The sequence below is a fragment of the Canis lupus genome, chromosome 11 (genome assembly GCF_003254725.2).
Source record: "Canis lupus dingo isolate Sandy chromosome 11, ASM325472v2, whole genome shotgun sequence".
Taxonomy (NCBI): domain Eukaryota; kingdom Metazoa; phylum Chordata; class Mammalia; order Carnivora; family Canidae; genus Canis; species Canis lupus.
The window spans coordinates 62,616,909-62,635,159 of NC_064253.1; the positions used below are offsets into that span (position 1 = coordinate 62,616,909).

General features: G+C 45.6%; 1 long non-coding RNA gene across 1 annotated transcript in view; it reads left to right on the forward strand.

The window, feature by feature from the left end:
* Positions 1 to 842: 842 nt before the first annotated feature.
* Positions 843 to 18,251, forward strand: part of LOC112650174 (uncharacterized) — an 82,159-nt gene continuing 64,750 nt past the window's right edge. The window contains exon 1 of the long non-coding RNA XR_007414118.1: positions 843 to 951. This is a non-coding gene — a long non-coding RNA (uncharacterized LOC112650174). The remainder of the gene's footprint in view (positions 952 to 18,251) is intronic.

The following is an 18,251-nucleotide window of genomic DNA, read 5'->3' on the forward strand; positions in this document are numbered from 1 at the left end:
TAGTGATTGGCAGGGGAAGTCTTGGCAGAGGCTAGGACAGAACCCAGAAACCTGAGGGCTGCTCTCTCAAGGTCACGGCCGTTCTCTAGGATAAACTCCAATAAAGGCTTCTCATGTTTACTCAACTCCAGTGCTGACCAGTTTCTCAGAGTCCTTTCTCTCCAACAGCCATCTTTGTGTAAAGAGCTGAAAAGCAAATGTTCCAATTAACGAAAAGGCTGTTCCATAAAAGGGATTTGGATGAGATCAAAGGGTTTATAACAGGGACAGGCCTGCGAGCTTTGAATGCTGTGTTTTTCTAGCATGTGCTGTAATTAATACATACATTTATACATAATATATACATATTATACATAATGTGCATATTAGTGACCCAATGCACAATTCATATGTTAATGTTATTAATTGCATATTACCTAGGCCACTTAATGAACATTACATAGGTTTTTAATGAGTATAGTTATTATAATTGAATTCAATTATGTTCCTGCTATGCATATGAAGTCGATAGAATAGCTGTGCCCCTCGGGGTCTAAGCGAAAGGAAACAGGTGTTTGTTGTGAGGGCAGTTGTTAAGCTGGAGCAGGGGAAAGGGAGAAGCCAAGGGCCAGGGATGACTTGCTTGGCTTGGCCCTTTGTGGGGCCCAGATGGTGGTGCACAAAGCAGGGTAAACAGCAGACAGTGTATGCACAAAGACAGGATCTCCTGCTGCCTCTTTGCTGTGGGTTTGGGACCGGGTGCAGGCCTGGAGCTCTGAGGCCAGCCACACCCACGCTGTAACAGGACACTTTCTTCCTGGCTGACCCAAAGCCTGAGGGTGGTTGCATCACTTCCTCTGGCACTATGAAGACCACGTGATTCAGGCATCTGGGCTTGCCAGGGATGCTGGCACGAGAAGCCCAGGGCCAGTGTGGCTTCTTTTCTCCAGAATCTGTATCCAGAGCAGAGAGGTGAGCTGGTGTAGTGGCAGTTGCTGCCGTTACTGTTGCTTACATGGACCAAGTGCTCTCACCTTCCAGAAGGGCAGCCTCAGGTGTGGGGAACTGGGGGATGAAGAGGCATTGGTGGTCCAGACTCTTTACCTTCCCAGGGAAAGGAAGAAGCAGGTGGCTCAGATGTGATGCACCTGCCATGGGCTGGGTACTACTGATGTTACCTTTTTTTTTTTACTGATGTCACCTTCTTCTTCTTCTTCTTCTTCTTCTTCTTCTTCTTCTTCTTCTTCTTCTTCTTCTTCTTCTTCTTCTTCTTCTTCTTCTTCTTCTTCTTTTTAAGATTTTTATTCATTTATTTGAGAGAGAGAATGCGCACAGCAGGAGAGTGAGAGGGAGAAGCAGACTCCCTGCTCTGTAGGGACCCTCAGGATCCTGGGATCATGACCCAAGCTGAAGGCAGACACTAAACTGACTAAAGTACCCAGGTGCCTCCTGATGTTACCTTCTTTACTCTTCAGAGGGTAAGAGGCAGAAGTTCCCATTTGTTGAAGTGGTACTCAAAAGAGATTAGACATTTGCCAGAAGTTTCTCTCTTTTTTTCTCACACACACAGACACATGCCACAGCTAGCTGGATGTAGGGTCAGGATTTGAACTCAGGCCTGTTTTACTCCAAAGGCTATAGCATCCAGTTGATTGCATTGCATCAGTACACTGTTGTGATCCTGTTTTTTCTTTTTACTTTTCAAAATCTTTAGTTTTCAGTCGTTAAAAAAAATTTACTTGGGATATAACTGACATAACATGTTAGTGTCACGTTTATAACTATGATTTGATGTTTACATATATTACAAAATGATCACTACAATAAGTCTAGCTAAACATCCATTACCTCCCATAGTTATAAATTTTTTGAGTGTGATGAGAATTTTTAAGATTTAGCAAAATTCAAATATGCAATACAGTATTATTAACTATAGTTGTCATGCTGTATATTGTATCCCCATGGAGTGACTTACTTTGTGACTGGAAATTGGTACCTCATGGCCCCTTCATCCATTCCCCCTTCTGGCAACCACCAATCTGTTTTATGTGTCTATGAGCGTATTGCTTAATTATTATTATTATTATTATTATTATTATTATTTGACCCATAAGTAGTGAGTTCATATGGTATTTGCCTTTCTCTGACTTCTTTCACATCACAATGTCCTCAAAATCCCTCCATGCTGTTGCAGGTGGCAAGATTCCTTTCTTTTTTATGGCTGAGTAGTATTCCTTATGGAATACCATGGGTTCCCTGGATTCAGTGGATAGGTAGCACATCTTCTTTATCCATTCATCTATCGATGCTGTGGTCCTATTTTTAAAGGTCATTCTAGAAGTTTGTGCTAAGATAATGATGGAAGGAAAAGCTTGGATAGAGAGCAGACAGCAGGATAGAGAGAAAGAGAAAGAGGGGAAAGGAAGGACTTTAAAAAATCACCAAGCGAGAACTTCCATCTTTCCGGTAAAACTTCTTGCAAATATAGGTTTGCATGTCTCCTCTTCGGCCTCTCTCTTTCTGTGCTCATTGACCGCCGATTTGCTAATGTTAGGCTGGCCAGGAATATACTTTCTATTTAGAACGCGAATGCCGCCAGATTTGGGCCCCGGCCTGGGGACTGACTCACTTTTGCTGGGATGACACATCTACTGCGCATGCTTCACAATTTTCAGAAACACCAGATTTATTTCTGTCAATAACCGGAGCCTCACATCGCTGTCCACCTAAGGCCACACTCTGAGGCATTGCTATTTTTTCCCCGGGGGCCTAAATGGATGGGAAGACTTCCCATGCTGGAAACATCACCCTCGTTTGTAAGGAGAGAAAGTCTGGCCAAGAATTGCAGTGTTTTTAACCAGAATTTGGCTGGCTTTCAACAGACACCCTGCCAAGGCTGTACCAGCCAGAGGGATGGCTGTGAGTGCACACAAGGGGGTTTGAGACTTGAAAACAAGGCAAAGAAAAAAAAATACAGACAGCAGAGAGGGAGGAGAGAATGGGGGGAGGGGGGTTAAGTATGTTTGAAATGCAGGAAAAGAAGAGGAAGAGAGGGGCTTTAAGAAGACAAAGGTGAAGAGGTAAATAAGAAAGGAAGGATTGGGAGACAAGGAGGAAGGGATGAACTCAACTTAACTAATCAGCTATTATGCGAGTACTGAGCGTTGTTTGTGGCGTTCCACACATCACCTCACCTGTCATAACCACTTGGTGGTAAGCATTCCTAACCTTTGTCATTGTTCATGAAGAAGGAAGGAGCCCAGGAAGCTGGAATACGATGCCCTAGTTTGTGCTTACAGTACAGGTCAGAGTGAAGATTTGGACCCCTGGCCCTCTGGCTCCTCAAAGCCCAGAGGACTCCGCCGGTGATCAGAGGACATGATGGGAGGGCCTATGATCTGGAAGGCCCGCAACAGTCCCCTCGAAGGGGGTTGTTTACACACTTAGATGTTAAGTGCTTAAGACTTGAAGGGCCTGCCACATACACAAGGCTCAGGATTCAGAGCTATCTGGAAACTTTCTCCAGGGTAAACAAAAACAACTACTTTGGCTGTTTTGCCAACAGATCTCTCTCCAAAAAGAAAAGGAAAGGAAAAGGGAAAGTGATGCTGTTTTTCCCCCCTCCAAAGTAAAGGTTACAACAACATTTTCTTTGAGCTGATGTGAGCGCAGCCAGCAGACATTTCTTTGGTAACCATCTCCATGTGTCCGTGTGGAAAGTACCTTGTAGTGACTAAGCATGAGTTGAGGTGATTCACTTGTCACCCCGCTTAGGGACTTCGGTCTGATTCTGGCAGCCACAGAATGTTTTCATTGGTTTCTGACCTGGGGACTGCCCCCCGCCCCCCCCCCCCCCCCCCCCCCCCGCCCCAAAGGCGCAGGTGCCTGAAAATGTATCCTTTCCTTTGCTGGCAAGCTGAAGACCATGGGGAGGGGATGGAAAGTTTTCTGTACCCTATCAGGTCTTCTAGGAAGTCTTAGCTGCTGACTTCCTCTGTAGCTGAGAAGTGGGGGTTGGAGGCAGTGTTTGAAGTGAAATGAAGTTTGTTTACTGAGAAGCCAGGATATACACTGGGAGTTCTCTCTTAGATCCTCTTATTCTCCCTCCTAGTAATCCAGGGGGCAATTTTTGCTTTTCTTCCTTATTCAAACTGATGGAAGCCTTACAGGACCTTACAAGGAATTAGGCCTGAAAGTTCTCATCCATGTGGCCCAAGAACACAGGGTTGGTAAAGGGCCTGAAGCCAGAGTTATCCTCAGGCCATAGGCATGCCCAAATGGGACCAGCCCCTACCCAGTGTCATGCTGCTTAATAATTCTTTACAAAAGTAAACTTTTCCTTAAAATCAAATTGTTTTAGCTCTTTTGGGCTGCTGTGACAGCTCTGGAGCCTGGGAAGCCCAAGATCAAGGCACCAGCAGATTCTGTCTGGTGAGAGCCTACTTCCTGGTTCACAGATGGTTGTCTCCTTGCTGTGTCCTCACATGGAGATAGGGGTGAGGAAGCTATCTGGCTTTTTTTTTTTTTTTTAAATATAAGTGCACTTACTTCAGTAGCTTCTCAAAGGCCCTGCCTCTAAGTATCATCACTTAGGGATTACGCTTCAGCATGTGAATTCTGGGGTGACACACTGAATGTTTATTTCAGTGTACGGGATATATACATGCAGGAAAGGGCACATGTTGTGAGTATATAGCTTGGGAAAGTTTCACAAACTGAATATAACCTGTAGCCAAGACCCAAATTGAGAAACAGCATCACCTGTGCTAGCTTATCTTCAAGATGGTGCCTTGATCATGTCCTTCCCATGTACATGTACATTGCACGCCATTTCCCCGGGGTAGTAGAATGTATTCCTCTTCTCCTCTTGCATTTAGATTGGCTTTAGTGACTTCTTTGATCAAGGGAATGAAGTGAAAATGATGCCAAGGCTAGGTTATAAGAAATCTTGGCGCTTCCTCCTGGGTGTCTCTCTGAGAGCTCTGAAACACAATGTAGGATGTCTAACTACCTAGGAACTACAGTGTCAGAGAGGCCACATATACATACTCCTGTTGAGAGTTCCAATAGGGCCTAGACTTCTGGTGATCCCTGTCAAAGCACAGAACTTGTTAGGACAGATCACTAGTCCATCTGTTAGTTGAAGACCACTGAGTGGTCTCCATCAAAACCACATGGAACAAAATCACCCAGCTGAGCCTTGCCTGAATTCCTGACCCACAGACTCATGAAATATCAAGAAATGGTTGTTGTTTTAAGCCTCTAAGTTTTGGGGTAATTTATTAGGCAGTAAGAGATAACCAAACATTATTAATTGCTACAGAAGCCCCCTGGTGACCCTTTCTTGTCACAATATTCCCTCCAATGGGAACCATAGTCCTGACTTCCTATACTATGGAGTAGTTCCATCTGTTTATAATAATTATACATGTCATTTTCTGGTGTCTCGTCAGTTTGGCTCAATGTCATGTTTATGACATTCTTCCCTGGTGTTGCGTGTAGCTACAGATCATCATTCTTGTAGCTGTATTCCATTGTGTGAATATATTTATTTATCCATCCTACTGTTGATAGACATTTGTGTTATTTCCAGCTTTGGGCTATTAAGAGTAGCATTGCTATGAGCATTCCCATGTGTGCATTTCTGTTGGATATAAACCCAAGAGAAGAACCACTGGAGAATCACAGCCATTGCCACGGCAGGTTCCAAATTAGGGGTAGTACTAATTTGTACTCTTATCAGCCGTGGTTGCTCCACATTCTCCTAAGAATTTGCTATTTACTGTCTTTTTCCTTTTGTGTTTGAGAAATGATAAAATTTCTAATGCATAAGAAATAGCAGGGCTATCCACCTGCCAATGTGGCATCTGAGACATGCAGGCTAAAAGCAGAAAAACTGAGTTTCCCTTGACCCAGATGGAAAAGAATGTTACAACTCTTCATTCACGTCCAAAAAGAAGGTTGCTGGGCTCAACTTCCACTCTCCTCATTCATCTGGAGGGTTTCAGCTTTGTATGTCAGGCTCACTGAAGATGGGATGGAGGAAGTGATTGGGATTCTGACTGTTTTCTTCATTCTTGGGCCATGAGTCATTTCCAGGCCACGGGGTACTTGGAAGAAGGTGAAGCAAAGCATGGCAGTTGGGTTTATTCTAGGGCAATCAGATAGTTAGGTCATAAAGACCTGATCAGGGGGTTTAAAACTTTATCTGCTGATCCTCCATGACTCACAAATTTGCTTCCTAATTGATGTGACAAGACATGTGGGCACACTGAACTCAGAATTACAAGGAAAAAAACAAGAGTGTGTGTGGCTGATTTGGACAGATAGATTGACTCATGGCAACTGAGAGAAGTGCAGGTCTCCAGTAGCTAACTTGCCCCAACTCCAGTGGAATCACACGTTTTGAAAAATGGCTGGAATTCAGTGTGATGCTTAGCTTTCTGTCACCTTGGCTAGGCTGTAGTGTCCATTTACTTAATCACACACGGGAATCTAGGTTACTACTGTTGAGGTTTTTGTAGATGTGGTTAACATCTATAATCAGTTGGCCTCAAGCTCTTGAGAATGTAGGTGGGTCTCATCTAATCAGTTGAAGGCTTTAAGCACAAAAACTACAATTTCCCGAAGAAAGATAAATTCTGACTCAAGACTACAGCAGCGATTTCTGCCTGAGTTTATAGCTTGCTTTATGGATTTTAGAGTATGTATACATATCCATCCATGTATATGTGTCTATATACATATGTGTTTATATACACATAGAGATAAATGGATGCATGAGTGGTTAGATGGATAAAGGGGTAGATAAGTAGATGGATAGATGTTACTAGCTTTGTTTTTCTGGAGAACCTTGGTCGATATATACAATACAAATGAAATTAAATAATGCAGAAGAAATTCACAGATATTTGATTAAAGATCAGCTTATCCTAAGGTTCTACAGTGTCCTTGGAATGGACTCCTGAGGGTGAGTCTGATTATTAAATACCTGCTCTGCTCAGCTTGACTCAATTGTGAGAGAGATAAAGGTGAAAACCACCACCCCACAGCTTCTGAGGAAAAGTTTACAGTGATAGTTGGAGATGCCTATTGAATTCTGTAGCCAGACTCTGGACCATGGTTAGCCCTTGTCTGCTTCTATGAGAATCTGTCTTCTTCATGATTTGACTAAAATCATGACTGAAAGTAGCTCTCTGTGATGTTATTGGGAGTCAGAACTGAGTGGTCCTCCATAGTCACCTGCCTGTCCTAACCATTTATTCTGACCCCAGCATTCTCGCCTACTTAGAACAGGGACCAGTACTAGGCTTACAGTCATGGTCTTATATTTTGTTCTTTTATAAATAAAATCAATAAAATAATTCTTTTTGAAAAAATCAGCCATTTTTATTTATTTATTTTTAAAGATTTTATTTATTTACTTTAGAGGGAGAGAGTGTGGGGGCAGGGAACAGAGGGAGAGGGACAAGCAGACTCTGTGCTGAGCAGAGTCTGACCCAGAGCTTGATCCTACAACTCTGAGATCATGATCTGAACGAAAATCAAGAGTCAGATGTTCAACAGACTGGGCCACTCAGGCACTCCTCAATAAAATAATTCTTAAAGATAATTTTTATTAATAAGTAAAAAATAATATTATTTCTATATAAATAGCTGGTCATCTTTGCTCTAAAATAGTCAGTGTGGATCCATACATGGGTTTCTGAGATGTAGCTCGTGATTGGCAAAACAAACAAAAATAAATCGACCAGCCTCATGTGTTTTGTGCCAGATGTCACCGTCTCAGGCTTCTGATAACCCCGCATTGCAACCTTGGATGGGTCACTTAGCCCCTATGTACCTGAGTTTTATAGATGCCAGGGCAGGGAAGAATTTATGAGGTCATCTCACCTTGATATTAATATGGCATGTTTGATATCTCTTGGCATATTGCCTCACAGAAATATAAAGCATCAAACATCATTAAAGGATCTGCATACCAGGCCCTGTGCCCATATGCACTGGGTCATGGACCCCAATGCATCTAGCTTTCCATAGAAAAAGTGATCATTGTCATCTATGATTTTAATACTAGACTGGACAATCTCGGTTTTGCTTATTGTCTGCCTACCTTGGGGAGTTTTTATACACAAATCAATATCAAAATGCCTTACACACCCTGTGACGGGCATATGTATTCACATGTAAACACATAAATAAGAGATATCTGTAGACATTAGAGGACATTCTTGGTACAGAACCAGGACCTAGAGCTCCTACCTTTCAGAGAGAATGGGCAGGTTCAGTCTACTATGAAGAATCTGACAAGCCCCAGGCTTCTGGTCAACTTGGGCAGGGTGCTCCCACAGATCCTCACGGGAGGTGGCAGTACCCCTTTCATGAAGAACCCACAAAGCCCCCCATCTCCTGTGGGATAAAACTCTGACTCCTTAGCTTGACATCTAAAAGGAGCTGACAGCTTAAGAGGGTAAACAGACATAAAGTTACCATGCACAGTGGTGTCTGGGGTGAAGCATGTCACTGCTGAGGGAGACTCCGGTGCTCATTCTTCCTTGGCCAGGCTGATGTGGATTTGCCATTCTGAGCCATTACATACAGAGCAGTTGCCCTGGGAAGCCCTTAGGACCCATAAAATCCTGAAGCAAGAAACCTTTGTGATTGTAAGACACTGGGATTTGGGGGGTTGTTTGTTACTGAACCATCACCCAGTCTATCCTAACTATTCTACCTGTGGTATAAGTCTTCTTAAAGACAGAAGGGTTCTGGCCTGAATTGCTGGCTTGGGCGTGAGATAAATGGGTTCTCCTTTGATGTTTCCAGCTGCCCTTCTGTTTCTCAGTATGACAGCCAGGAGGATCTGAATTTAGGAGCTAGGGCCTCTTGTCCAGACTGGCCCAAGAGAGGATCCATTGAAAGTACCCTTTTCAGTGTCATTGTAGACCATGTACACAGAGGAGAGATCTGAGAAGGGCTCTGACCTTGGTCAGGGTTGAAGCGTGTCTGTCCTCAAGAGGGAAGCTGAGGAGGCCTGGTCTCTTTGCTGAGCTGACAACTTCTAGGACTTAGCACCTGTATATTCAAGAGTCTGAGACCAAGATATCTAGGAAACACCCTCGAATGGTTGCAATAGACTTTGCTTGGAGTGTTGGTGTAAGTGGCTCACTCTCCATGTCTAACTGTGGAACCCTGGCCCCTGGAGTGTGTGTGTGTGTGTGTGTGTGTGTGTGTGTGTGTGATTCCTCAAAGTCATTCTCTGAGATTCATCTCATCGTTCCCTTTCACAAAATGGAAACTGAGGTGCTTAAAGAATCAAACCAATGTCATAGGCTCATTCATCAAACAGCTAGAATTCAAAAAGAGGTCTTTGAGTTTGAAAGCTGTGGTTCTTTTTACTACTACATGATTGTAGAAGTGCATTTCAATAGATATTTGTTGGGAACCTCTCTGGGGCAGACCTGAGGTGAACACCAGGCATGAACACGAGCAGAGCTCGCTCCCTGTACTTCATCAGCCCTCAGTGTGTTGGGGGACTCAGGCACATCCGTGACTGATTATAGCAGAGAATGATAGATGCTGCATGTCCTGGGGGGCGGGGGGGGGACAGGCAGAGAGAGCTAGAAGAGTGGCTGTGGGGCCGAGACCTGCAGCATGAGGGGGATTTTGGCAGCTATAGAGAGGAGGAAGGGATTTCACTGTCTCACCCTCAAAGGCACCAAGGCAGGACTTGATGGATAACCAAAAACTGAGCTGGTGTGATGGGGCACAGTAGGCAGGGAATCTAAAATTTGCAAGCAACTGTAGCTCTCTGTTGTGGGGGCCTTGAATGATTTAGATAATTGTAATGCGTCTTCCTTTGGCTTCACGTCCAAGTTACCCCTCTGAGCAGCTTCTGAACCTGCCGAGAATGCTGGCTCAGGGCCACTCACCACCCCAGCTGAATTACCTCTGGCAGCAGCGCCATGCAGGTACCTGATGCCTGCCAGCCACGGCAGCTCTAGAGAGCTGACAACCCCGGAGGCCCTCCATGGAGGGCAGCAGCAGCAATTTTAAAGGAGGAGGTAATTGGCTTTGTTTGGCAAGACTTCTATATGTTCTATGCTGTGCTAGTCACTTGAAGTATTATCTCATTTGATTCTCTCTAGCATCTTAAGTGGAGGATCTAATCCTTCTCATTTTTAGGAGAAACTTGGCCTCACCAGGTTTTATGTGGGTTGCCTTGGGTCACAAGCTCGTTCCTCTCTTTCCCTGGCTCAAGTCTTACTCCCATGGATTTCAGCTAGTTTCAAAATTGAGAGCAATCACCTATGAAATGGGCATATTTCATATCCCCGGAATTTCATGAGAAACTGCAACACTTCTCTGATTCCATTGGTGGGCCTGGTTTTTCCCAACTGCCTTTCCCAGGGACCTGGCTTGCACGGGCGTTTCTAGCAGTCATTGTGCCTGGTCAAGGCACATTACCTCTGTAGCTTCTTCCGGGCTAAGGAGCCAGGGTGCCAGAAATGGTAACTTCTTATTTTTAATCCTGGCCTTTAACCCACAGAAGTCACAACTGGGTTTTGGAGCAGGCTTCCCCAGAATAAATGGAGGAGGGACACAGAGAATTCATTTTTTTTTTTTTTTTGACACAAAGAATTCAAATGGGGAAGTGGTTCAACAAGAAGGAGTCTTGAGGAGCAGGGTTCCTAAGAGCAGGCAGAGGTCTAGGGGAGCCAGGCTGGAGGAGGAGCCGAGGAGGCTGGAGGGGCCTGGTCAGTGTGCAGGGCTTGTGTGCACAACGTAGACATGGCTCCTGAGCAAGGGAACCAAGAGCAGATGAAGGGGGAGGCTGGATTGGAGCCCTGGGAGCAGGAAGTCGGCAAGGACGGTGGCAGGTGGTGTGTTTTGGTTCTGCTTTCAGAAGTACAGCAGTGGTTTGGCTGCAACATCCAAAGACCTGAAAATATGCAAGCAGGCTTTGGGGAAGAGGAGGACCAAGAATAGCAGTAGCGAATATGGGAAGTGCTGAGCTGAGGGCTCTTCAGTAGAGCTGGGGCTTCTTTCTGGAGCCTGTCAGTCTGTAAGAAGAGGACAGTGGTTCTGGGCCTGCGAGGTCATCCAGCTGGGTCTCTTGGTATTTTGCCCAATGTCTTCACTTCCGATTTGTCTACATCAGTTTAATATACTTGGCAACCTTAAGTGGCCATGAAAGAAAAGTTGCTTTTAATCATATTGATTATGTATTCATTTAGTGTGGTTTATTGAGACTTTAGATATGCCAAGTCCCAGTGTTCAGAGTGGAGCTGGAACTCACTCACATTATGTGGTGTGACCAGCACTGAAGATGCACATGCTTGGAGCTGCAGAGCCCAGAGAGGGGAGAGTGGCCTGAAAAGGTCAAGACCATCTTCCTGAGGAGCTGGTGAAGATGTGCACATGAACCTGATGGAAAATGGGGTAAAGGCAGGCCAGGCAGAAGGGCTGCATGTGCCAAAAAGAACTGAAGAGCCAAGCATGACCAGGGAAGAGCTAGGAGGAGGCAAAGATGGAACCAGGAATTTGGATTTTATTCCAGAGGCATTGGGAAGTATAGGTTTCTATGCAAAAGGTAAATGAGATCTTAGTGCTATATTTCAGAATACTGAATTAATAATAATTATAAAAAATAATATTAATTACACGTGATGATGGTGTTAGTAATGCAAATAACAAATCTATCCATCTTACGTCAAAGGAGATGGGAGGCCACTCCCACGATTATCCTGCATTATGTATGCCTCCATCTTAGCAGACTGGAAGGAGAGAAGAAGCAAATTGCCATGTTGTAAACTGCCTATGGACAGGCCATGTGTCAGGGAATTATGGGTGGCTTCTAGAACCTGTGGTTGTTCTCCAGCTCATAGCCATTGAAAACTGGGGTCTTCAGTCACATATCTGCAAGAAGATAAATTCTGCCAACAACCTGAATGAACTTAGAAGCAGAATCTTCTCCAGATGAGAATGCGGCCCATTGGCACCTTGACTGCAGCCCTGGGGGACCCTGAACAGAGCTAAGTCATGGTGGGACTCCTGGCCCATAGAAACTGAAATCGATGTAGTGCTTTCAGCTGCTCACAGAGGAGAATTTGAGAGTCAGAGCTGCTCCAGTGTGTGCCTTGGCCCCTATCAGCCCTTCATTGCATGTTGGTTATTGGAGAGTAAACCTTTTAGGGTCGTAGAAATGGAGCAGGTAAGGGGAAGAGCAAAAGTGCAGAGTCAGATAGGCTTGGTAACCAAATCATGATGCCACCAGGCAGTGTGGCCTGTGTTTGCCTTTCTGAGGGCATGTGTAGTACAGGGGTAATCTTAATCTACCTAGAGTTGCCAAGAGGATTCAAAAAAGATAATGTCTGTGAGTCTTGGCAAAGTCATTTAGCAAGATGACTGGAACACAGCAGATCTGCACCAAAGTGTTGTTTCCTCCATTCTAATCTTTTGCTCAGAATCCCAACTTGGAATACCTACTGTGTGGACTGGCACACAGCCACCACCTACTGCTGGTGGTAAATTTGTCCTCTTGCCTCTCCCCTTACTCCGATATATGTCATATGAGTCCTTGCTCTCCAGAGGCAGCAATATGTTGAAGAAATCATAGCAGTGGGTATTGATCCATGTGAAGCCAAGCTACCGTTTTTACTGCCTGCTTCCGTGTTCCAGGTGTGTTGTTCACTTCAACGGAAAACTGTTACTTGGGCACAGGTAGTTTATTTGGGAGGAGATCTGAGACAGGGAGGAGAAGGAAATATTATCAAGCTAGATACCATTATGGGTGATGAGAGCCCAGTCCCACTGGGGAACGCTGGGTAAGAGTGTAGAACATGACAGGAGACTGTCCCAACTGAGGAGCTAGGAGTCTGGACCAGTCAGTCACAGCAGCCCCACCATCATTGTCTGAGGGCTGCTCCCAGGAACATTGACTCGTTGGTCCCTTGTCTTGCCTTGCATTTGGGCCAACTGCACTTCAACAACCAGAAAGAAAGAAAGCCACACGTGTTCACATCACATTCAGCAGGCTTGGTGTACAGAGGTTAATGCTGCGGCTGTATGGCAGGGCTTCCCATCTCAGTTCCAGGAGTAATACTCTGTAGTAATACTTAGACTTATGAGAATAAATGGTGTAATGCCTGGCACATGGCAGGTGCATGACATAGAACAGTTTCCTCTTTACACAAGTCAATATTTTCCCCAAAGAAAGGTTTATGGGAACTTACAAAATGAGATCTCAGGAGCCCAGACTACCTCTCAGAGGGTGGGGAAAATGGAAGGAATGCAAATATTGCTCCTGCCCTCCTCTATGCCTTTATATGCACCCTCACTGCTGCCTGCCCTGGGCTCACTTGTCTTCTTCATGGTTCCATCTTCCTCATCCAGTGAGGGTGAGGTTGTAGTTCAGTGGTCCAGTCCCGCACACACATTCTGCTCCTGTGGCTGCAAGAGTCACACTGGCCAGTGGAAAGTAGACAACTGCACAGCCTGGTGTGGTCAGAAGTATGCAAGCACTGGAGACAGACAGGTGTGATCCCAACTCAGCCAGCTGTGAGCTGGGTAACTTTAGGAAAGTCCCCTTTTCTCTGCCTTGATCTCCACATCTGTAAAATTGGATAATAATATTGATTCCTGTGCTTGTTTGAAGGGTCATAGAAGATGACAAATAGAGTTGCCATTTTCCACAGTAGTTACCTTTCATAATGTCACTGAAAACATTTAGGAAATGCTGAGCCATTGTTCCTAGGGGAAAATACAGGGTTAGGGGACCAGGAGCCTCTGATCACATTTTCAACAGTGGATCAATGCATAACCTTGCATGTGTATTTCTGTTTTAGCTATACCTGATATTGTTGATTCATCAGCATTGAACTCCTCCTAACAGCACTGTAACTCATGCCCGAAAGAAGCTCATCTAGTATGTGTATTTTCTCTGTAAGGCACATCACAGCCTTCTCATGCTTAGGAACACTAGAGGACACTTCAACACTGTGCCTGGGGACCATTTCAAAAGCAAAATTTGCAACAAAAATCTCCCCAGTGTAAAAACCATGGCATTAAATAGACTTGTCTATGGCATGAGCTCTGAAACAAAAAGGCAGAATGGCCCCTTGTTCAACCTCAACTGGGAACGTGTGTGTGGGGAGACTCTGCACATGCCTATGAATAACCATTGAAGTGCAAAACATGCCTCCAGCGTTGATTTGGGAGTTACAAATAAATCTGAGAGGAGTAGGTGAGTGTGCAAACACAGAATCCAGGAGCTATGAGGATGGACTATACTTTACATTAGGCAGGGCACACACTAGGTGCTCAGTTAAAAAAAATGACAGTTTATTATAATCAGGAACAGCATAAAGTTGCAAAGATCTCTTAGGGGAAACCAGGAATCTGAACATCAGCTCATGCCCAGAATGAGAGGAGGGTGGGAATCTGTGAGTGCAAAGCCCCTTCAATCGATGCTGTAAGGAGGCCCAAGCCTTTTAGCCTCTCTCAGCCAGGGCCTCCCAGGGGGACCAGAAGGTGAAACATCCAGGGATGCATCAGGGGCTCCCTCCTCTGAGGCTGAGGTTGCAGCCCTCTGTTTGCTGGAGACAAGCCCTGCTCAGCCTGGCCCAAAGGCCAGCACCCCATTGCTGGTGAGCATAGGCCTGCATCCTGCCATTGTTCTGACCACGGTGGACTGGACATGAGGAAAATAGGACAGTAGAGAGGGAGGATGTTTCCAAATTGCTGGGTCACAGAGGGGAAAGAGGCTGACCTGCTCTATACCACACACACCCCCTTCCTGATCTCCACCCCCAGCGGCTCTCCCTCCCTCCCGCCCTCCGGTCAGGTGGCCAGAGGAGCCCCAGGGGGTTCTCACCCTTGCTCCTTGCACTTTCCCAGGGTGGGCAGGAAAAGAAAGGGAACTCCCATTCCTCGAGTCTTCCTCTGTGCCAAGCCCACTGCTGGCCACTTTCCACCCGTTGCCTCGTGGGATCCTCCCAGTCACTCTGCAGTGTCCAGAGGACACTAGGTTACAGACGAGGAAGCAGAAACTCGGAGTGGTCCTTGAGCCAAGTAGCTTCAAGCCCAATCTGGATATTTGGCAGTATTAACTTGATTTGAGCTCCAGTGCAGGGTTCCATCAGGGAGACTTTTCAAATAGCATGAAAAGAGTTGCATAAAAGTTAGAACTTCACAGGGGCCCCATAACAATCCTTAAGACCAAATAATAATACTAAGGGCAACAATGCAACCTCTGAGTGCTTTCTGAGTCAAGGATATCATTCTCAGGACTTTACGTAATTTGCTCATCCAGTGTAACCATCTCAGTGGCATTTTGAGGTATGGATTATCATTATACCCATTTTAGAGATGGGGGTGTGGGGCTCAGAGACTTGCCTGATGGCATAGGGGTCATACTGTAGGAAATAGGAGAGGGGCGCCTGGGTGGCTCAGTCGGTGAAGCGTCTGCCTTCAGCTCAGGTCACAATTTCAGGGCCCTGGGATGGAGCCCTGCATCGGCTCCCTACTCAGCGGGGAGCCTGCTTCTCCCTCTACCTCTGCCCCTCCTTTTGCTTCTGCTTTGTTTCTCTTTCTCTCTCTCAGATAAATAAAATATTAAAAAAAAAAAACCCCAAATCTCAGGAGATCAGGGGCTAGAACACAGGCTGATTCCCAAGCTCCCCTCTTACCTCTGTGTGCTGGGGCTGATGTGGGGCCCCTCCTGTCACCTGGGCAACTCCTCCATCTCATTGAGTGCAATGGGTGACAAAGGTTGCCAGGTGCTAGAGCCTCTTCTGGGGGGACGAGGCCGGAAGCCTTCCCAGCGAGGTTGCTGGACCAGAGATGCCGAGCTCCTCATTGCTGCTGCCCTGTCATTACCAGTGCTCTGTTGTCTTCCCCATTCTTACCATGCTCATGGCTACAGGGCTCACAGGGCTCACAGGGCTCCTGCTCATCCCCTATCACCGACGTTCCCACCCATAGTGCTTCCTTTAGGCTCACGCCTTCTCTCCATTAGGCCTTGTCTCCACAGAGAAGGAGCTGCCATCTACAGACTCCTCCTGTCAGCTGGGCCCTGTATTAAGCCTGCTGCCCCCATAGCACGTATTATTATTTTTTAATTTTTTTAAAAGATTTTATTTATTTATTCATGAGAGACACAGTAAGAGAGAGGCAGAGACACAGGCAGAGGGAGAAGTAGGCTCCATGCAGGGAGCCCGACGTGGGACCCGATCCCAGAACTCCAGTATCACGCCCTGGGCCGAAGGCAGACACTCAACCGCTGAGCCACCCAGGCATCCCCATAGCATGTATTATTAACACACTTTTCCAGAAGAGATTGCCTGAGAAAGGTCAAGTCACTCCCCCAAGTTTACAGCAGGTGATTTCTGTGAGGTTGCAGCTGGAAACCTGGGGAAAAATTGCTGAGGGATTTTTAGTTTTAAAAGAATATCATCTGGTTTCTTTTCCCCTCTTCATTCTCCTTCCACCAGCTTGTTCTACAGGTTGTTGCTGGGATAATGTTCTTAGAGGGACTCTGAATTTGGGGCTTCACCTGATGGCCTCCACTATTTTCAATGGCAGCAGTGAACTCTTACACTCAGGACGTGCCCGGATAGCATGTACTCATGGTTCAAATGTATATTTCATTCAGATCTCTTGCAGGGCCAGCCCAGATGCATGAAGCAAATTTTAGCATCTTCTCTCCTGCCCTGATCCTGGGGTGGATGAGGGTAATAGTTGAATTATGGGAGGCAAGGCAAAGGGACATGAGATGCTGGCCTCACAGCTTGCTTTCGTCCTGTGGAAACTGCCCCTTATCAACACTTTGGCTAGAGCAGAATCTTCCCACAGAAACTGCACTCATCACACAGCTTCACATCCATGGAGAGATGGGATGGAGCCCCATGGGTAGGCCAAATCTCATAATCCTTCAGGGCCCTCCTGATGGAGCAAGAGGCAGAGCAAAATCTTGCTTGGCATTGTGAATGGTAAGCTTGAGCTCTGGAGTTGGATGCACCAGAACTTAGTAAAGCACCCACGCTCTGCCAGATATCCTGTGCTCCAAAATGGAGCCAGGAATGTGTTGACATCTACCCTTCTTTTCTCTATTGAGAGTTTGGAGGTCCAGGGGATGGGATGGGGATTAGGAGGACTGGGGCATCAAGAACATAAGGCCTGGCAAAACTAGAAACTATACAGTAGACAGGAAGGGTCTGGCAAGTGTGAGGGCCAGCAGAGGAGAGCAGTGAGTGGGGCCAGGAATTCAGAGAGGGAGCAGGTAAGGGTGTGTGTGGAGGATGGGGGCCATTCCATGAACAAGAAATCCATTCAGTTTGCAGCACATTTTCATAGACCATCATAAGTGTGGTGGGGGTTGGGGGAGTCGGTCCAGCCAAGACTAGAACATGGGACATAAAGGGAAGGCCAAGGTTAAAATGTATGACTCCTTTTCCTGGAAGACAAGTGAAATAAAACATTATACAAGCCTCCCCAGGGCATTAAGATACACACTTCCAATACTTTCCGTATGCTGTGCTTACATATTCATTTTCAAGCAATGATCAGTTTGAAGGAATTTCAACTCCCTGCATTTACAACTAAATGAAATCCATCTTAACCAGTCACCCACCCCAGATGAAAAATGACAATTTGTTTCTAACTTAATAACAATCATCATTAAAGGAAGTTATAATAAGAAATTAATCTTTCCCGGGGCACCTGGGTGGCTCATTCAGTTAAGCATGCAATTCTTGGTTTCAGTTCAGGTCATGATCTCAGGGTCCTGGGATTGAGCCCTGTGTCATGCTTCAAACTCAGGACAGAATCTGCTTGTCCCTCTCACCCTCCCTCTCTGCTCCTCCCCACCGCTCTATCTCAAAATCTTAAAAAAAAAAAAAAAAAGGAAATTCATCATTTCCATTACTGTCTTTGGAACGGCAGGTATGATTTTTTCCTAAGCTTTACAGTTTTCTTCTTACAGGCTAGGATATGTTCTTTTATAAACATGTCAGGAATATCACCTTAGGTTGTCACAGATGTGGTCAAGTCCACCTTCCGCATGTCTGTTCCCCAAGGATGGGATTGCTGGTGGGGTTGGCAGGGATGTCCTTACATCCTTCCCCTTTATAGGGTGGAGTTATTAACAATGAAGTTAACAAAACCAAAATTACTTCTTAAATTACAAATAATTTTGTTTAACATGGATGCAAAAGACAGTCACTGCCTCAATAAGTGGACATGGGTGGGGTATCCATGTGGGGAAGTGGAGTTAT